The sequence below is a fragment of the Balaenoptera physalus genome, assembly GCF_965194825.1.
Source record: "Balaenoptera physalus genome assembly, chromosome: 3".
Taxonomy (NCBI): Eukaryota; Metazoa; Chordata; class Mammalia; order Artiodactyla; family Balaenopteridae; genus Balaenoptera; species Balaenoptera physalus.
This window is the reverse complement of record NC_138890.1, coordinates 176,578,790-176,600,825: the sequence shown is the minus strand read 5'-3', so window position 1 is coordinate 176,600,825 and position 22,036 is coordinate 176,578,790.

The window sequence follows — 22,036 nt, the reverse complement described above, 5'->3', positions numbered from 1 at the left end:
GCCCCTGGGGATCGCACCTTTGGGGGAGGCTGCGTGAGTCCGCAAGCCCTGCTGTGGAACGAACATTCAGCCTCCTGCTCAGAGGTACACAAGCGTTCCTTCAGAGCACGTATCTGACATTTCAGAACTGATCTCAGAAGGCCCAGGGTCCCACTGGACGCCCCTGCACGAGGGATGAAGGAGGGTTACCTCCTGGGGCCCGGCCGCTTCAACCCCACCGGGCTGACCTTCCCAGCATCCCTGTGTAGGCGGTGCTCACATTCACTCCGTGATCCTGGCCTGGCCCCTCCCTGGGCTTCCAAGTCTCAGCCGAGAAGGGAGGGGCCAATTGGGTGACCCTTAGTGTCCCTTTTTGTTCTACAACCTTCTGCGTAAATAGTTTTCATTTGAGGTGCTGTTCAGAGGCATGCAGATGTACTAACGGGAACCAAGCAGTTGGAATGATTTTATTTCACTGTTGTTTTACTTTGTGGATAAAAGGAATTCTAATTTCTTTACTGTTTTTCCACTTATTATACTTTTGGACCTTACTGTATTTTGTGTTCTGATCTGGCTTCCTTTTCTGTGGTGTTTAACATCCCCAATGGGTCAGGGTGCACTCAGTGTTCTGGGGTCTGGGGGGAACGGCTTGGTTGCCTGTGTTCCGTGCTTTCATCTCAGGGTGGACCTGTGATTTTGGTGTCGTTAGCCTCATTCTCTAACAGAAACTCAAGAATCTTTAGGAAAACTGATGCTGAAATATGCTTCCCTTATTGTCTAGAAACAAGAAAACTTTTCCACTTAGGATCTAAGGACTTGTCGTTCTCCCTTTGTGTTTTACTTCTTTTAGTCACACCGTCCGAGCAGTCACATGCATCTCTTGGCCCTTGCCGTGATTTCAACAAGGGTCCTCACAGGTGGGCGCAGGTGCCCCTCTCTCTCTCGACGTCCTTGGGGCCCAGGTGAAGAGGAGCTCAGCGTGGGGATGTCTGGCCGTGACCGGCTGTAGCTGTGGCGGAGGGAACCTGGGCATGCTCCCGGTCCTGTGTGGGCACAGCTGAGGTGCCTGGGCATGGCCCTGGCTGGCCCTCGGCCCAGCGGGCTTTGGGGCCAGACCCTGGCAGAAGTGTCCTCAGCGGTGCTCCTCCAAACTCAGTTCAGAACAGGAGACCTTGATGTGCCACCTGAGTGAGGCTCTCCAACGATGATTCCTGTGGGGACCGACTAGGGTGCTGAGACCCCCATCCCTGTCAGCAGCGGGAAGGTGGCCGTGTGGGGACGGACCAGGGTGCTGAGCCCTGGGGGAGCCCAGCGCAAGTGCCTTCAGGACCACACAGAAAGGACCCGCCCTGCAGGGGAAGAGGGTGCGTTAGGCTGAGCTGCGGCAGATTCCTGAGGGGCAGGTGTTTCGGGGCCTGGAGAGATAGGAATGGGGGCAGGGCGGCCCAGAAACCTGTCACCCTGGAGGTGCCCACGCTGGCATGACCATCGGGCCCCTGATGCAGCTGCGGAGGGAGACCCCACTGTGCCGGGCGGAATTGTGTCCCCAGAAGACGTGTTGGAGTGCTAACCCCCAGCACCTCGGGTGGGACCTTCTTTGGAAAGGGGTCCTCACAGAGGTGAGCAGTTAAAATAAGGTCATGGGTGGGCCTGATCCCACATGACTCGTCCAGAGAACATGCAGAGGGGAGAGGATGGAGGCAGAGATGCCCAGGGCCGGCGGGGTCACCATGGCCGGCGGGGCAGGGTCTCTACCTTGGGTCTGTCTGTGCTGGGAGGCCAGGCACAGACCCTCCTCAGCCTCGGAAGGACCAGCCCCGCTCACCTTGGAGAATAAATTTCTGTTGTGCCATCTGCCCGGTCTGTGGTGCTGACACAGCTGGGGTCTGTGAAAAGGAGAAAGCGCTTCACAGGACGTGCTGAACAGGAGTCAGATGTGAGGCTTGAAGGTCCATTATTGAAATTCTAGTAACGACTCAATTTCTCTTTGCTGTTCCCTTGGAAACGGCTGATGGTGGGGTCTGGAGTCCCTGCAGAGCCCCTGCCGGTTTTGTGGTTCTGGGCCGGGTTGGACCCGCTGCTGCGGCCGAGAGGACCGGACGCCCCCATGTCACTGCCCCTCTCGAGGTCCCTGCTTCGTCTCCACCTCCATCCCTTGAGGCCAGGACTGTGGTGCGTGGCAGGTCAGAAACTGCATTTTCTCCGGTTAGCAGAGTCAGGATGAGTGGGGCGCTCGGGCCATTAACCTGACGGCTGCGACATCACCCAGTGGCTTTCCTGGGACCTTCGCAGCTGACCTTGAAAGAAGAGCCGCCAGAGTGAGACTTTTAGCAAACCTGGGGAAGAGAGGGTTTCATTGCCTGCCTCTCCCCTGCCCACTCGGGGAGACTCGGGGTGCGGTGGGGACAGGACGTGCTGGGAACCCCAGGAGGCCTTTACCCAGAAGAGGCCCGGCTAGTCCCTGCCTGGAGCAGCCGGGACCAGGAATCCAGGCCGGCCCGGGGCAGCAGCACACGGCTCTCAGGGGCCCCCCGCGCACCCCAGAAGCAGACCCACCCCCGTGCGGTGGGCCCAGCTGAGCTGGTGGTGGGATGGCGGGAAGGAGGGTGTGTGTGAGAGCAAGCTGCGCGGAGATTAGGTTCTGCAGCTCCTCACAAGACGCACAATGCGAGGTGCTCCCCCGGGGCTCGAGTTCCTCTGACCGGTTAGGGGGTGTCCATCACGGAGCTGGATCTGCCTCCCGAGGTCAGAGGTCAGGTGTCCCTCCTGGCTTTGGTGTTCGGCATCGCTGTGGGATACAGTCCATCCCGGAATGGACTGTATCCAATCCCTGGGTCTGCATCCCATCTCCAGACGATGGGCCTGAGGGACCAGCCACGGGTCGCTCTGGCTGCTGCGTTCGCGGCCCCGGAGCCCGGCCCTGTCTCCCTGCTGCCCTCACCCCACCCACACCGGGCTAGTCGGGGTCCTGGGCAGGAGAGCAGCCACTCCTGGGGTTGAAGGAGCCGGGTGTCCAGGGAGGTGGGGGCAGAGGCCTCGGGAGGACAAGTGCGGCCTAGTGACCTGCAGTAGGGAGGACGGCCACTCTGGCACCCGAGGGCACGTTGGGAGCTGTGGGCTGGCAAAGACGTGCGGGGTTTTCTCTCTGTTGTGAAATAGCGGGCATCCTCTGGCCCCCTGAGCCGGGAACCCACAGCTGGCTAGATGAGCCCACTGGATGGTCAGAAATCTGCACTGTCTCTGAGACAGTGGCCATCGCCCGCTGGGTGCGGAGGAGGGAACGGCTGACCTGCCGACACGGCCACAGGTGGTGGGACACGAGGAAAAGCTGAAGACCCCAGCTCTACTCTGAACCCAGAGTCCCGACCGGACACGGGAGGGCAGGGCAGCCTGAGGCTCCTTCACGGCTGCGAGGTCGGCTTCAGGGGCCGCCCCATGTGGTGGGGCCCTAAGACCCTGCCACCTGCTGTGCTGGGCACTGGTCCCCACCTGCCTGCACCTGTGTACGCAGTGACCGTCCTCCCTAACCTGCTGCCCGGGGCCTCCCAACCCACGGCGGGGTGGGGTGCTGCATCCATCCCGGAAAGGCCAGGTGTGAACACGGCCAGTGCCAAAGAGCCACCAGCACCTTCTGTATCCACGTGACATCGGAGGGAACAAAGCCTGGATGAGCGGAGCTTTCAGAGGGAGAAAGGCGCCCCGCGGTCAGGCGCCTGGGCCAGGCCTCAGCGGCTCTGACAGGGCAACGTGGTCAGAGTGGAGGGGACCAGGGGGAGAGGACACAGCTCCCAGGGCAGCTCCCCAGTTCCAAACACTGGACAGCCGGGATGCAGTCTGCCTGGGCGGGGCACACAGCACTCAGTGTGGTTTGTCCCATTTCCCGACTGAATGTGCACCACGCATCCCGAGGACAGCGCCTTCCACCCCTCCATGGGGCACGCGTGGGTCATTAATCACCTTTTGTCAATGGCGGGGCTCAGGTCCGGGGCCTGTGTGCCACTCCAGAGGCCCTTCTGGGGGTGGACGCTACTGGTCTGTCTTGTCCAGAAGCACTTAAGGCACCACACTGTCAAATAGGAACAAATGAAGAACACCAAGTGGACAGACGTGTGACAGTCCCTGTAGCCAGGCCACGGGCCCACACGATTCACACACACCCCACATACACCCCACGCAGACACAGCTCATGGGTGATTCACATGCCTGGTTTGTACACACTCCACACATGCAGGACACACACTTCGAACACACAGTTCACACGTGATCCGTGTACACGGTTCACACATACACCACGTGGGTCCTCCCCCGCCCCCCCTCCTGCCCCCTCAGGTGCCCATTCCGACCTCCCAGCCTTGCCTGGAGACCTCACAACACTCGTCTGCTTTGCTCCCCTGATAGACATCCAGGCCACTTTGAAATGTCACCGTTTTCCTGGGACTTTTTCCATCTCCTGCCCTGATGCCTATTCTGCACCACACGCACAGAGGCAGGCGTGTACACACGCATGCACACATGCACACACACACCCGTCCCCCTCTCCCTGCTGCTCTCTGTTTAGCCATCCTTGATCGAGGGTCTTCTGGGCACCTGCACACCAGCAGCCAGGGCCATCCTCTGAGTCCCCAGCCCAGGGACGCCAGCAGGGCCCGTGTGACGGCAGCCTGGCCTGGTCAGCATCTGGAGGCTGCGGGCTGGGGAGGATGGGGGCTGGGGAGCTGGTGTCTCTTCCCCGACCTGAGCCCTGCGTCCAAGTTAGAGCGTGGGCTGGCTTTTCAGCTCCGCCCTTCAGGACAGGCCCCCTCCTCCCGGTCGCCTCTCTTCATGTCCTGCTTCCATGTCCCCTCCGTTTGCTCTCCCCTCAGCAGGGCCTCCATCCCCCCGTGCTCCCCTCCTTGAGATGCGGATGATGCAGAATCATTCTCGGGCTGGAAGCCTGTCCCGTCAACCTCATCCCTTGTTCTGCGTGTAAGGAACGGAGACCAGGGCCTGGTGGCCTCAAGCCCATTGTTGTAGAGCTGGGGGTGGAGGGAGGTCAGGGTGGGAGTGCCTCGGGGTCCACAGCTTCCATCAGGGCTGAGGGAACTGAGTCACGCTCTCCCGAGCTCAGGGGCACCTGGGGCCACAGGAGGTATCGCTGGCCTCAAGGCCTGGGGGTCCCGGAGTCCCGCCTGTGCCATCCCAGGAGAGGCAGCGAAGGGGAGGTGCTGGCCTTCCTCATACCCTGGAACCTTGGCCGCCCTGACCTGGCATCTCCGTCCCACGACAGTCGGCCACCAGCTCAACTCAGCTGGGCAGACCTCACTTTGTGTTCAGTAAAAGACAACACGGGAGATTGTAAGAGTAACTGTGTCAGATTAAATGTGTTTCCATGAATGAGAGTCGGGCCTTTTAGGAATGCCTGCACTTTGCTTTGTCTTGCTGAAAACAATATTTTCCCCGAAGACCCCGACACGAGGGCCATTACAAAATGTGATTCATTTTGCATGAGCTCCGACGCACTCGGCACAGAGGACCAAACGGCTTTAGTGAGGTATTTATGCGCTGCTGTGAACGCAGCATCTATAAGTCATGCGGGTCCCAGGGCGCTCGGCCGCCTCCTCAGCATGGGGGCCTCGCGGCTGAGGCCGGGGAGATCCTGCCCCTCCCCTCACGCCGCGGTGCTTTGCGGTGACACCGCGGAACGGCCTGAATTAGGCCAACGCGGGCTTCACGCCAGCTGCCCCTTCACGCAGCACACCTGGCCCTTGTCCAGGGACCGGCCCGATTTTTCTCGTGATTATCTGGGGCTTATAAAAGGGAGGGAACCCAGAGCAGGAGGGCACACTGTCAACATAACAAAGGGTTTGTACTCAGAACATCTGAGAAGACAGACGACCCATTAGAGGGACAAGAAAAAGGTGTACAGGGTTTACACAAATACTGAATCACTGTGTTACACACGGGAAACTAATATAATGTCACATGCTGATTACACTTAAATTAAGAGGGCTTACACAAATACTGAATCACTGTGTTACACACGGGAAACTAATATAATGTCACATGCTGATTACACTTAAATTAAGAGGGTTTACACAAATACTGAATCACTGTGTTACACACGGGAAACTAATATAATGTCACATGCTGATTACACTTAAATTAAGAGGCTTTACACAAATACTGAATCACTGTGTTACACACGGGAAACTAATATAATGTCACATGCTGATTACACCTAAATTAAGAAAAGACTTACAGGGCACTTCACTGCGGGGGAGATTCAAACGGAAACTAAACACGCCGGAAGGTGCGAGCCCTCCCGTGCCTCAGGGAATCCACATCCCAGTGAAACGCGTGCCAGCCCCACAGTGGGTGCAGGGGAGACGCTGGTGAGGACGGGGCAGCGACTGCCCACTACAAGGCCTGGAGTCACCTCGAGACGCAGCACACGCACGCCCAGACTCTCACCCTTGGGAATCGTGGGCACGTGGGCCAGGATGTCCGCTTGTGATGGCCTCACGATGGAGACAGTTTAGATCAGCCATGGGATGGATAAACACACCGGGGACAGTCAGGGAATGAAGTGCCACGCAGCCACGAAAATGGACCACGTGGAGCCACAGGTCACGCCGTGGATCGCTCTCACACCCAAACACGGAACAAAAGAAGTCAGGCCTGATGAATGCACGGACGACACAAGGCTCAAGATGGGCAAAGCCAAGTTCACATGCTCGTCCCCCTTGGCCCAGCAGCTCCACTCTCAAAACTCTATTTTAAAGACATGCTGTGAGAAGCCCAAATGACTTGGGTCCAGGGCCATTTGCTGGCACCATGTGAAAGGGTGGGCAGGCCTGGACAGTCTCTGGTTTACGTGGTACGGAAAGAGGAAGGCCAGTACAGGGCAGCCCACGTGACACACCCTGGTGTATAACAAACCCCCGTGAGGTGGGGTCCACTTCCCACCCTTTGCCCCTGGGCAGGCCTGAGACTGGGCTAGATGATGCCCGGCGATTTCCAAAGCTAGGCCACCAAAGCCCACCCTTCGGGGACATTTGCCTTGGAGTGGAGCCACCACGCCTCCAAGAGTCCAACCAGCCACAGGGAAAGGCCAGGGAGGGCGGGGGCTCTGGCCACAGCCCCTGCGGGCACTTGGGACACAGCCGCCCAGCGGCCTTGGGCAGAGCAGAGATGCCCAGTCCCCGCCCTGGTCCATCCACGCTGCACACTCTCCAGCCACGGCCCCCGGGCAACAGGAGACCCGCGTCGTGACTGCAGCACTGCACAATCCACGCACAAGCTGTGAAAGAAAGTGCAAGGAGGTTGAAAGGAAAATCGACTGCCGTCTCCTGGGGGTGCGGGTCAGGAAGACCTCTCCTAACACGTCCCGTTCTGTGGTTGGCTCTGGATTCCTTTATGCTTTCTACCAACAAAGAACAAAATTAAGGCAAAAAGAAGAAAATGCAATCCAGAAAATTGAAAACAAGCTAAAACAAAAGAACCTAATTATGTATCAAGTTGGCGACAAGACCCCAGGGAGAAAAGCATTATTTCAAGTAACTTGAGAACACAGTGTTTTGACTGTTTATCCTCCGTGGAAAACATCTGAAGGAAGTTATCCTTGGAGGCGGGTGTTCGAGGGAGACCAGCCAGACCCTTCAGAAATAGAGGAGGGAAGGGGGGTGGAGGGAGGGGGGACACAGAAAGAGAGAGAGAGAGAGCGTAAGCCGGACTTTGCGGGGTGAGCATTGACGCCCCAGGAAAGCGGCAGCCCAGGAGAGCCTTCCTCACAGGGACCACAATGCTGGCGCCCCGCCCGCTCACAGAGCTTTGCGTGTGCTTCCAGGCCCTGGCACGGGGCTGCCCTGTTTGCAGCCCCCGTAGTTCTGGGCAGTACCCTCTCACCTCCCTGTGCCTCTCTCTCACGCAATGCGGCACCCCAAGGGCTCTTTCAGAGCCCGTGCAGGCCCAGTCCCCAGAGGTGCCTCTCTGCAGCTCTGATCTTGAGAAGCGAAAGGAGGGGCTCTGCTCGGCCGCAGCCCGAGTCACTCCTGCCAGGCTGGCGGCTTTCACATGTTTTACTGTGAAACCAAGACCTGCGGGAATGAGGCTCTTGTGCAGGTTCTCAGGGAAAGTGAGGGAGCTGGGGGAAGGGGGGGTGAGATCAGGAAACAGCGGAGAAAGAATCTTCTCTCAGGGAAGGTAAACAAACCCAGGACCTGCGAGCTCAGGGCGCCAGCGTTGCACCCCTGCCCTGGACCGAGGGCATCTCACCAGCGACGCTGCGCCAGTCCCATCGTCCACAAACCCTCACTGGCACTCAGAGATGGGGGATGAGGTTTCCAGAACCTTCCGCTGGGTGCGAAGGGGACACACGTGAGCACACGAGATTCCCGTGGACGAGGCCACATGCCCGCCCGTCCTGGGGCAGCTCTCGGCACCGGCACCGGCCGCAGTGGGAAATCAGGAGCCCCTTGCTCCTCTGGGTCGCTCTCCCTGGTGCTGAGTGGCCCTCTGGCTGGCACTTCACTAGCCACTTGGCACCCGGTCTCTTCTGAACATTCATTTCACACTCCAGATCTCCCGGTCCCGAGGTCTCCCAGCTGCTGACTTATCTCTCCTGGCATCAGACCGCCGTCCCCTCTCCTGAGATGCCGCACCCTCACAAGGCTGGAAAGTTTATCCCCAAATCAAGCCAATATCCCCAGGAAGCGAGGGCTTTGTTTCCCTTAAAAAAAATGTCTGCACTCTGTACTTGGCTTTAGAGCCTCATGTTCTGACCCAGCCATCTAGATCACCATGATGCTTTTCTCACTCCATTTAGTTTTTGTTTTGCTCTGTTTTACTTGATGTTTTAATTACCAAAGCAGTGTATGCTCATTGTAGCAAGTCAAACAGGATAATGAAAAAGTTAGCCATCTCCGTGCCAGCCTTCAGACACATCTCTCTCAGGTATGATGTTAAAATCGGGTTATTATCTCTGTACATGTCTCTACATGCGTACAAACAAGAACACAATTTAAATTACACATATGAGTGGGTTCTTTTTCTGTCTTGTAGTTATTTTAAAACAAACCAGAACCCATGCTGCACCCTTTGCTCAGAACATTTTTTTTTTCTCTAATACTCTTCTCGGGCTGCTTCTGAATCATGCCTTTCGCCGAAAGTAAATATATTAGGGGGGCCTTTTAAAAGTGACTGTACATCAAAAATATGAAAACAGGCAATTTCCTGTGGTTTAACCTAGTATGTGGAGTGCTGACTCTGTCAGCCCTGTTCTAATGCTTTATAGGAGTGAGATGGTTATTTCAAGGGCTACTTACCTACTGCAACAGACATTGTTGAGCGCTCATCAATGAATGTCCTGCAAAGGACACAGAGCTTTATCCGGGGTCTTGAGAATTGCGATTCGGGAGACACAGACTCAGGTGAAACCGGAAGAGTGTTTCAGGGAAGAGAAAGAGTCAGGGGCTCATAAAGACAAAAGCCACAAGGTTGTTCACGTTGCCTGGTGAGAACTGTGATTGACTCTGGCCGGAAATATTTGTCCTTAAGGAACCACGAGTTGCTCTAGGGTAGGGGGTCCCATAAGTACCTTGAGTTTCTGGCAGATGTTCTGGATGCCTTCGTTAGGACAATAAGTGGTCAAAGGTCAGATTCCACCCAGGCTGAGACGTGCCTGAGTCTCCGTCCTCAGTGGCCTCTGGGTTCCATTTGAGAGACTTTGAGCTACCCCAACTCTATTTCCATTTTCCTTCCGTAGCCTGGACCACCTATTCCGCATCCAAGGGCGGATGGACCATCTTCTATGCAACATCCAAGGGTGGATGGACCATCTTGTATGCAACATCCAAGGGTACATGGACCATCTGTTCCACATCCAAGGACACATGGACCATTTTCTATTCAACATCTGCCGAGGGTAGATAGTCAGGGCGTTTCCACGTGGATAAAATAAACACCCTTAAACATTTATCATCATATGCTAGTGCTAATATTTATGTGTGATAAATTCCCCAAAACGTGATTGCTGGGAAAACACACTCACTTCTAATTTAGTCGACTTGGCCAGATACCTTCCCAAGAAGCTGTTTCAGTTCTCGCGTTCCCTAGAAACCTGCAGGAGCACTGGTTTCCCCACATCACCGCCTCAGCACCAGTGTGCAGTTTTTAAACGTGTGCAGCTCCAAAGGGGAGAAAATGGTCCTCTGTGACTCAGCTGCATTTCCCCAACCCTGGTGAGACTGTGCGTCTTTTAAATATTTGCTGATCTGCCCACTTTCTTTGGTGGGTGGCTGGCTCCTACTTTCTGCTATTTTCCCATTGGGTCTCCTGTTTTTCTGTAAATAAAAAAATGAGATAATTTTCTGTATTAAGGAGATTAACCCTTTGTCATACAACCCGCAAACATTTTTCTCAGTCTTATCGCTTTTGGTATTTCTATTGATATAACGTGTCCTTGCTGTATAAAAATACACAACTTCATAGAGTAAAAGGTACCTAATATTTCTTTAAGGTTTTGGATTTCCTGTTTTGATTAAGAAAAGCTCTTCCAACTTCTAGGTTATAAAAATATTATGTTAAAAGTTCCTTCTAAGGACTCTGTTACTTTATGTCACTGTTTAATCTTCAAGCCGTTGAGTCTTACTTCGTGGAGAGTGATGGGGAGTGACCATGAGTGCCCAGCTGGCACTTCAGCCCCACGTCCACCTGCAGTGCCAGTGACCTCAGCCTCGGGTCTCAGCGCACGGTGCCTCCTCAGACATCTGAATTCCCAGCTCGCTTAACCCTCGTTTACTCTTGATCCAAATTAAACCTGAAGACTGCGTATGTGCATACGGCCCTTCCCACCCCCAATTCCTTCAACTGCTGGAAAGTATACTTAGAAAATAACAAATTCTTAACAGCACAGGAAAACAGAGTGGCCTATCCTGTCCAGGAGATGCAACACATTTCTGAAAACTGTGGAAGAGATGGTATCAGGTTGAACCAAAGAGAGGAACTTGCAGCCCCCAAGCTGGCAGGAGAGCCCACGGAAGGATGGAGCCAGTCAGGGGTGAGGACACCCCTGGGACATCCCCACAGAAGGGCCAGAGAAGGGGCGCTGCTGACAGGTGCAGAAGTACACCCTCTTCTCCTGGGGCTGCCTATCGGAGGAGAGGGAGCTCCGGGAGCAGGAAAGCCCCATGGATCATTCAAACCTTCACCGGAGACTCGAGACCAAATTAATACGACAATGCAGGAAGGCAGGGTTCCCGGGAGCCAGGGGAACAGGGGTCCCTTGCAAAGTGTACTCTGGTTCCCCCAGGACCGACCCTCAGCTGCCCCTGGGACAGAGCCTGTAAGCGTCCTGTTCAGGCCCAGAGCCTGCAGTGCTGGAGAAACAGAACCTCATGGGGACTCACTCCTTCCTCACCACAGTGCAAACCCAGCACCGTCTCCAGGTTATCGGTAAAACTGTTGCTGAAATTCAACCTCTGCACACTGGTGCCAGATTAAATCTTGGGAGACAGAGTTTTGGGTGAAGTTGAAAGAAATAGCTTTATAGCTTTGCCAGGCAAAGGGGGGCCACAGCAGACTAATGCCCTCAAAACTGTTCCCCCCTTGGAGGGGGTAGTGAGGAGTTTTGCAGTAATGGTTCAGGAAGCAGGGCGTGATCAGCTCATGGACATTCTTCTGATTGGTTGGTGGTGAGGTAATCGGGAGTCAATATCATCAACCTCTTGTTCCATCCAGTCTGGGGTCCACGTGCTTGTGGTCAGCAGTTTCCATCTGGAGGGTGTCTGCTTCCTGCAGAAACAACTTAGGAAGGTGTGACAGGCCTTTATCTGTATCTTTCAGGGAACTGCGAGTTCGTGATTCTGGGATGATGTCGCAGAATTATAGTCTAAGTTGTTACCAGTTCCCCAGCCCAACAGCTATTCTTTGTTTCTATTGATACATCTTCACTTTCCCCATCATTTACCCTTGAGTCAGCCTTTTACTTCAAAAGACAAGGACGCAGGGGCTTGCACACAGTTTCAAAACCAGCAGCACAGGGGACTCTAGGACACACAGAGTCCAGGGGCCTAAATATTATTACAAATATTTAAGTTAGTGTCTAAGGGCTATCAGAGAGTCTAACACATTCATAAAATTAAAAAAATAAAAGGCCTCACCAAAAAGAATCAGAGAAAGATAAAAACCTATCAGAAGTGAGAAGTATGATTCCCTCCATCCCAACACAAAATGCAAGAACAAGGCTCACCCATGGTGCGAATGTGGCTCAAGATCAAATTCGTGGCCTGAGTCCATCAACGAGTCCCTCAGGACACAGACACGGACACTCGGCCCAAGGGGTCTGGGGCTCCTCTGGGATTTCCAGGAGAGAAAAGTGGAGAGAATAATCAGATAAATCATGAAAGTTCTGAGAGTTGAAGAGATACAAACCATCAGCTTTGACTCAACCCGGACTAGAGGTTAGGATGGGAAAAGCGGCCTGAGACCATCTTCACGCTCTGGGCCTGTATCCCACCTAAAGGTCGGAGCACCGAAGTCAAAGTCAAAGTCCCAGTATCTTCCAGGGAGGATGAACAGCCTACCTAAGAAGGAGGAAAGACAAACGTGCCTCAGACTTCTCGTCAGCAACACTGTACACCAGACAAATCGTGAGCCTTGGGGCAGGGTGCAGGTCCAGCATTCATCACGATTAAATCCAGCTCCGCTTGGACTTGACTGTTTCATTTCTGGGTAAGTTTCTTAGAAACACACTGGCTCATGGGCACAGAAGGACGTGTACAAGGGTGTTCTCAGAAGCATTGTTTATGTATGAGTGAAAAACTAGAACACGAATATCCATGAGTAGGGAAAGATAAATAAATCTTGCTAAATCCTTATGAGACAGTACCATGTGGCCATTTAAAGGAAGAAATAGCGCTGCGTGTACAGGTGTGGAGAGGTTGTCAAGACAGCAAGTGTGTGATTACGGAACGGTAAGATCCCATCTATACTTGAAAGTATGTTGACACACATACGGGCATGTATTCATACATACACACATATGCACACGTGCACACACATACACACACACAGGCACAAAGGATCAGGAGAACAAGCACAGACCTATGACCAGAGATGACTTCTGAGGCCTCCAGTGACCTGCTGGGGCGGGGGGGAGATGTGCTCTCACTTTCTATTTAATGAACTTCTACATCATTTAAATTTTGTGCTACGAAAAAAAAACCTAGTAATAATTGTAAAACCCTCTAATAAACTCTGCCCCGTACTCTGATGAGGCCTCTGATACCCAGTCTATCCTAGAGGTAGTGTTTATTTTGAGAAGTGCAAAGTCTTACTGAAAAGTATTAAAAGTTAATATCAAGTTCAAATCCAGAAATGACTGTCACGTGGGCAGTAAATTCCACATTATTTGAACTCTTGAGTATCCTTTTCTTCCAAACACATTTTTCATCCAGAATATGAACAGAGCACTAATTCTTTACAAAATGTTGTGTTTTTTTAAAGTTAAAAAAGTCCCTTCTTGTATAGGGTTTGGCAACAGAACAAAATGAAATCCCTTCCAAATTAAATGTTTTACTGTATCCACTTCCCTAATGAGAAGCTGGCAGAACCCATGGGACTGAAGTGCGTGGAGAGGAAAACCACATGCGGTTTAATTTATAGGAGAGAAATCCAACCGGATGCATTTTCGAGTTTATGAAATACTGACCCGTGGATGTGACGCTAACCCCATGGGGACTTCACAGCCCATAGTACTCTGCTGACTTAAAACCCGGCCACACGGACGACCCAGCCAAGGTGGTCTGGGGGAATTACCACCGAGTAGTGAAAGTAAATTACGTAGTGCAGAAACGTGTGGATTTAAAAGGGAGAATCGAAAGTAAGTATTCCCAGCAGGTGGACGTGCCAGTGGGCTGGCCAGCAGGGCGATGCCCGCAGGGACGGCGGTCCGGAGGAGGCCGAGGCAGCCCGCGGGGGCGCCCAGTGTCCGGAGAAAGGCCTGCTCTATCTGTCTGCAGCGGAGGCTCAAGTGAGACCCCCAGGCCCTCCTCCTTGGGGGCACGTTAGGGTCACGTGAAGTCATTTTCAAGCTTCTGGTGGCTGTTCAGTCCTCTTACTAAGTCGGGGAAATCTGGCCTTTTCCTGCAGGGCCCAGCCCCACTCCTACAACTGGGATTTGGGGAGGAAAAGGCCCCGTCCAGCCTCGGCCGGCCCTGGGGGCGGGGGAGGGGCTCATGTCACCGTCTGGTCATTCCAGGCTCCCCAGGCAGCAGGGCCGTCTGGGTGCCCTCAGCCCCCTGCCCTCCGAGGCCTCGTCTGAGGAGCCCTCAGGGCACAGATGACACTGAGTTCCCGCAGCTCCGGGGACACCCTCCTCGTCCCCTCTACAGCTGCAGGGACTACAAGTGCGGTGGCCCCCCCCAGGCCCGTGGCTCCCAGGGCGTGTGCGCTCGGACCCCCGGCCAGCCGTCCAGGTGCACCTGAATGCCAGGTCCTGCTGCTCCAGGCGTGTCCATGTGCCCAGCGTCACACCCCCTGGGCACCTGTGGAAGCAGCATTTGCCCTGGCACTGTCTCGCCCCGGCTCGCTCGGGACCCTGCCCGGCCCACTCCTGGGGGTGAAGGCATCACGGAGTACCTGCCTCCTTGGGGCTGGGCTGGCGGCAAAGGGCAAGGCCCAGCTCGGTCTTGGCTGCGGACACCGTTGGAGGAACCCAGGCTGGACACGTCACACTCCTGGGCCATTAGGAGAGGCACACGTCCCCCCAGAGCTGTGTGAGAGTGAAGAAAGGAAGGAACCCTCCCAGGGGACCCACTTCTCCAGGTGCAGGTCATACGTCGCTGGTGGAGAGGAAGCCACGCGTGTCCGCGGAGGGCAGCGTCCGTGTACGGAATGGGCGCCACCACCCAGAGCTGCGCTTGTTCTCACTCAGAGAAAAATATGCTATAAATTTGCCATTACAGCAAAATCAATGTCTTTTATATTAAGACTGTCACAGAGCCAATTATTTGTGTTTATGTCACCGCTGTGTATGTTGTTCGTTTTAGAGCAAACAACACTCCCGCTTTGCTGCAGAAAGAGCATGTGCGGGTTTGAAATGAAACCAAGTAGCTGAGAAGTTGAACATTCCTGGGTGGAGGTGAACCCCGAGCGCCGCAGGGCCTCCCCGGGAGGCAGTGGAGAAGCAGCTTGCCCGCCCCCTCGGGTTTCCGGACGGGAAGCGCGAGTCCCTGTCTGCAGACGCGGGTGTGGCGGGGAGAACTCCGTGCTGGCGAGCGATGGGTGACGGGGCCTGCCCTGTCACTCCCCCACCGGCTCACCCTGATGCCACCACGACCACCATGCCCACCGCCAGGTCCGCCCCGGCCGGGACACCTGCAGGTCAGCTCCGCAGAGGTGCACGCGCCCGACCAAGGAGGTGCGTCCTGGAAAGGTGGGTCCCCTGCGGTCCCGGGGGGGCGTCCTTTTCCTGAAAAGAACCGCCTCAGACCCACCATGTGAGCTTGATCTTTTAGAGGAAGCTGATGGGCAAAGAAGGAATTACCAGGAATGGGAATGGACGTGTGTTTGGTTGGGCTGCGTCCCCTGGGCAGTGTCAGCAGAGCTTTGCTCTTTTGCTGGAGGACGCACTCTTTGACACCCACTGAAGTCACAGTCTCGGTTCTGTATTTGACGTGTGGGATTCATTGTGGGGCAAACGTGCTGGCATTCTCCCCCGAGCTGCCCACGCCGCTGCCCGGGTGGGCTCTTCGGTCACCCTCGACCCCTCCCCCAAGCCTGACGTCTCCCCTCTCGGACCCCCCTCCTTCTCCTATGACATTGCCAAATTCTTCTTCACTGTCGATTCAAATTTTGTCCCAGGATCACAAGAGCAGCTAAGACTGTTGGCTGCTTGTTCTGAGCCAGGCCCAGGGCTGGTTAGTTTGCATGAACCGTCTTATTTAATCCTCTGAAGAGGCTCCCCGGGGCGCCATCCTCGGGGCACATGGGAGTCTTCAGTCATAACGCGGTGACGTATCCACACGCTTTCTTCCTGGCAGACACTGCTCCTCAAAGCAGGCCCCGGACTCACACTGTCTCGGCCTCGGTCAGGGCCCAACACGTGGTAGAAGCACAGTGCCTGACTGGCTTCCAAGAGAAAGAATAAGTGATGAAATGGATGAAAAGGCTTTCGTCGTCCCAAGTGACTGCCTCTGTCTCTGGCTCTCTTTACGAGGGAGGAGGTGACACAGAGTAAGAGCTGACCTGCCAGCTGCCACACGCGTCCACGTGTAGGAGAAACGCTTGCTTTGGCCCTGACCAGGCCCTGGGGGGCAGCTTAAGTAGACGCTGCTGGGTCAATGGCCAATGTCTGGGCATCCCATGAGGCCGACGGCTCCACAGGGTGGACCTTGGATCTCATCACTGGGCTCTGCTGGCCTGTTACTTCCACCATCTTTCAATGGTTAGGAAGGCTAACGTGTTTTGTTTATTTAAAGATTTTTTTTTTTTTGATGTGGACCATTTTTAAAGTCTTCATTGAACCTGTTACAATATTGCTTCTGTTTTATGTTTTGCCCCTTTGGCCACAAGGCGTGGGATCCCAGCTCCCTGACAAGGGATCGAACTCACACCCCCAACACTGGAAGGCGAAGTCCCAACCACTGAACCGCCAGGGAAGTCTCATGGAAGGCTAAGGTGTTTTAAACACCTTTCACTGACGTCAATGGTATGAAATACCCCCAGGGACTAATCAAGCAGAGCGTCTTGGACACACAAGGGTCTGCCCACCCCCCCGCCGAGGCTGGTTCATGGCCCAGTGAGTTAAGGCCACTGACCTTCATGTCCCAGGCTTTCTCATCCTCGGTTCTTCATGGCTGCAAAACGGCTACTGGAGCTCCAGATGTGGACCCATCTCCCTTTCATCGGAGCCCATGTGGTGGTTAGTTTTATGTGTTAACTTGGCTGGGCCGGGGTGCCCTTTGTTGGGTCAAACACCTGCCTGGGCATTGCTGTGAAGGTAGTTTTCAGCTGTGATTGACATTGAAACCAGTGGATTTTGAGTAAAGCAGATGACGCTCTATCGCGTGGGTGGGCTTCTCCTATTGGGCGAAGGCCTTAGGAGCAAAAAGAGGTTCCTCCTCAAGCCTGTAGCACTGACCCGCTGCTTGAGTTCCTGGCTGGCCAGCCTGCTCTGCAGATTTCAAAGCAGGCCCCGGTGCATGATCTGTTGAGCCAGCTCCTGGGAATCTCTGTGCGTGTGTGTAAGTGTGAGACCCGATGTATACACCATCGCTTCTGGTTCTCTGGAGAAGTCTGGTTAATTCAGCCCTGAGTACACTTGTGTCCTCACCCAGAGGGTCAGAGCCGTGTCACACGGCCGGGCCTAGCTGCTCTGAAGGTCTGGACATTGGAGGTCTCACCTGTCCTGTATCCGAGGTGAAGGGGAAAGGGAGGGACTGGGCGGTCTGCTGTGTCTTCCTCCATGGTCTGCAGTCCAGATGTGGTGGGGTTGCGGGGGACCAGCAAGTCCGAATTGTCCCCATCCCCTCCTATGACGTGTCTGGGATGGTCCCGAGAAATCCAAGGTGACTTCCGGAGAACAGATCGCATGCTTAAAAGTTTTACCCCCCAGCCGCCTTGCTTCAGATTATTTTCAGAATGCTCACATAACGGGGAGAAAAGCAAGCTTCCCACTATTTATCAGCCCCTAAAATTCGATTTCTGTTCAATTACACATGACCTCACAAGGAACGAGGCTGACGGAGTTTTAAATTCCTTTCGCTCACAGCCGTCGCTACCCCTCTACATGGCTGCGTTAGAAGGAAAAACAGCGATTTTAAGAAAAAGAAGAAACCATTCTTTTTAAAAAAATAAACATTTTTTTTAATTTTTAGAATTTTTATTGGAGTATAGTTGATTTACAACGTTGTGTTAGCGTCTGCTGCACAGCAGAGTGAATCAGTTATACATATACATATATCCAGGAAACCATTTTTAATTGAATTAGAAACATTCCTAATTAAATCTGTTATGTTTCTAGATACATCAATAGTGTACTCTTAAAAATTAAATAAAATATTCTGCTAAATAGAGTATGCAAGGTTAAGTTAGTGTAGTATTGCCGATGAACAGAAAATCCTAGCACTCTGAACAAGCAGGAGATATGACCTTTTTCAAAATAAGCTTCATGTTCTACACACAGAAACTGTTACTGAAAATTGTGAAAAATCAGATGGCTGAAAAGGGGAGCTTTACTTATTTTTTCTTTGAAGCAGAAAAACAGGTATCTCAGTTTGGCTAAGAGATTATTTTGGTTGGGAATGAGAGAAAGAGATGAAAAAATTCTTATTAAAAAGCAGCAAAACCAATGGAAATTAAGTCTTGTAAAAATAGAAGAGCCAACAGAAAATCTCCACTGGCTGATGCAGAGACCTCCTCCTGAGTCTTGCTGACTCGCTGGGTTGACGCAGAATTAAAGGGCTCATTCTGAGCTACTCAAGGTGTCAGGCCTCGTTTGCAGGAAGGACCTGCACCCAGGTGGGGATGTCGGGCGGGGCCGGGGTCTGTGAGAGCACCTGTGCAGGTGGTAGCGAGGAGCTGGCCCCTGGCCTGGGGGTGTTGGGGTGGCAGCAGCATCTCAGAAGATGTGCTGGGGGGTTCCCGTGCCCACCCAGATGGAAACGGGCCGCTGCAAGGGGACAGGGAGCCCACCCAGCCCCGGAGGATGGGTGCAGGTAAGATGCCTGAGGACAGGGCCGGGGGATGTGGGGTGGCCACATGCCAAATCAGGGAGCTGTGCCCACTTCTGGACTGAGGGCGTCTGGGCTGAGCCCTGACCCTGCTGTCGGTTGTCCAGGACCAGCTCAGACACTCAGAGGCTGCCCGGGACTGAAGCTCCCAGAAAGCCCTGTTTGTCCAGGGAGGGGAGGACGGAGCCGGAGGAAGCCTGCTCGCCTGCCCAGCACAGTGTCCAGCCAGAGCTCGCGGTCACAGGTGCAGCTGCGGCTCCGGGCGCCGGGCCCGCAAGGATGGAGACTTGCCGGAAGTGGGACTGGCAGGAAGGGGGCCTGATGGGGCGGCCAGAGTGGAATGAAGCAGCCAGCTTGGTCCCTTCGCTGCCCCCAGGCCTCAGTGACGGCCTCTCAGCCAGGGGCCCCGCCTCCTATGAGGATGGCCAGGCATCCAGTCAGACTCACAGACTCAGTGCCGCCACCACGACCGTGATGGCTCGTGTCTGGGCAGAGTCCGCATGTGGGCGAGTCGTGCACTAAACAAGCCGTGCCAGGGGCTCGTGTCCGCCAGCCAGTGTACGGCTCCATGGCCACGCATGCGTGAGGGCGTCAACGGGACAGTTCAGTCCCAGCACAGTCACCGTTCTGACCAGTTTCCGCATCTGTGCTCGCAGATCTGGGCGGGGCAGGAAGCAGGCAGACTTGGGACCACTAGGAGCCCCCTTCGGGGGGATTTTCCCAGACATTTAATTTATTCAAGTTCTATTTTACAGGAAAATATTTGACAGTTATGTATGGACCCATGGACTGAGACACCTCTTGTTTGTTTTATTTTTCTTTAATTTGGGAGCATTTAATCTGATTTTTCTAACAAGCACTCAGAAAGGTTAGAAATCTGAATTCTCTTGAGCCCTGCACCACTGGGGTGAAGTCCAGCTCCTCCGAGAACAAGAGTGGAAGGAGGAAGTCCTGCCTGCTGCATGGGGAGAGGCAGAGTGAGGATGGGACGGGACAGGACGTCTGCTCCATCCTGACGCGCTCAGCAGCCTCTCCTTCCTCCAGGGCTGTGCGGGCGTCCGTTCTGGGAACAAATCTCCTTTCGCTGTACCTAGTACAACTTCTGAGAAGCTGCATAGAAAATATTTTACAGCCACTTTTACGTATTAAGTGAGGAGGATCTTGGTATTTAGTTACACTTATCGTTTTCTGAAAAAGAAAGAATTCATTTGTGGAAAAAATCACCAGTCCCAAATGCATCTGTTCTACGACAGTGACATTTTCTCTGTCGCTTACGGCACTTTTGACCTTGGGCACATTGCTTAACGTGCACATTGCATGCCTTGAACTGCAGGCTCCTGGGCTGTGAGGTTGGGATCATGATTCCCGCCCCGCAGTGTCTGTGGGGAAGGCGTGGGATGGAGGAGCAGCAGCCGTGAGAGTGCTGAGTTCTGAGTGTCCACGTGCCCTGGCTCACGTGCTCTGGCTCACGTGCTCTGGCTCACGTGTCACATTCACAGGCTGAATCCTGCATTCTCTTACACTGCAGGTGGTGAGGCTTTGCACCACCCATGTGGAAGGAGGGGCTGCAGTTGTTACGAGCTGCGACTGGCCCACGCTGAACCCACCTGAGACTTGTACGTCTTGGCAGGAGAGCAGGAAAGGCAGCATGGAGGCCTTGCTGCAGCAAGGTGGGCAGGGTCAGGATCAGAAACCAGCCCCTGGGGCACAGCCCAGGGCAAGAACCCGGCAGGGCAAGGGGGTAGGGGGCTCCAGGGGGCGAGGCAAGAGCATGGTCCTGAGAAACGCCCCAGCACCGAGGTGGGAGCAGGATGGGTTGCAGGACATGGTGGACCCCAACCGTGGCCAGAATTATGTCTAAAGTGCGAGTCAGAAATGAATGTGCTGTGTGTTGAGCACAGGAAGCTGCCGAGTTTGGGGGGGTCCTGGGAGCAAGGAGACGGGCAGACCACCTCCTGTGTGCAGCTTACTCGCTGGCAGGTCCGATGGTTTCTGCTTGTCACCAAAACGAGCACAGGGAGGAAGAGCAGGGGTGACCCGGGACCTCACTGCCTCAGTCCCGGTGAGCGGCTGTAACAAAACATAGGATGGGGCGACTTAAAACATCGGGCATTTGTTTCTCACGGTCCTGGAGGCTGGATGTGCAAGACTGAGGTGCCGGCTGATGTGGTTTCCCATGAGGTCCCCCTTCCTGGCTTGTAGGCGGCCACCTTCTCGTCCTCACGTGGACCTTCCCCGGTGTGCACGCCAAGGGGGTGGGGGAGTTTCTGGTGTCTCTTATGAGGCCACCTATCAGTTGGCCTATCAGTTCAGGGCCCCAACCTTACGACCTCATTTAACCTAATCACTTCCTTAGTCTCTTCTCCAAATACAGTCTCACTAGGGGGTTAGGCTGCAACACATGAATTGGTGGTGGGGGTGATGGCACAAGCCTTCGATCCACAGCATTTACTGAGTTTGCCATGTAAGTGCCATTAGCCATGAGACCTGGACTCCTAACTTTTCTAACTTCTTTGTCAAATCAGCACTTGCCCTGGGCATCCCCTTCTCAATCTGTGTCCCATGTGCCACCTAGGAGGAGTGCTGGAAGCTCTACTCCAGATGTTCCAGGGGGCAAGTATTCAACACAGGGAGAGAAACTAAGGAAGGGAAAGGAAGGAAGGGAGGAAAGAATGAAGGAGGGAGGGATGGGTGGCTTCTGGTACCTGTATGGTGACGCCTGTCACTGAAATCCCAAATGCCCACATACTCTGAAGGTACAGCCATCAGCAAACAGAACACATAAAACAACCCACAAAAAACCAGAAGACAGAGAGAACATGGCACAAATTCATCTCACATGTAATAATGAAGTAAACCCCGGAAAGCAGCATGGTTGGAAATTGCTCGGAAGGGAGGAGAGGGTAGCAGTGTCCCACAGGTGGAAAGGCAACTATAACACTAACCAGCAGGGAAGTTTGCACCCTGGCTGGGTGGACACAAAGAAGTCAAATGGAAGGTGCCTGAAAAGTGTGCAGCCTTGTGGGGCTGCTCCAGGGAGAGGCAGGTGCCTGGGAGGGTGACATCCCTTAGACTCTTGATGGTGAAAGGAAGGCAGGAAGTAGCTGAACATAAGGCACTGCTGAGCTATGATACTATCCAAGGATCAGAGCAAAATAGACCTCAACGTTGCCATTTATTAAAGAGACTGCACTTCACTATAGCAAATAAAGGGGCACTCTTGAATTAAGAAATCGAGTAAACCCTCCAGACCTCTACCACATCCTTTATAAGTCATAAGCTAATGCTGGCCCAGGAAAATACATAAATAGTCCTGAACAAAAGCTGTAAGAAGAAACTATAAAACT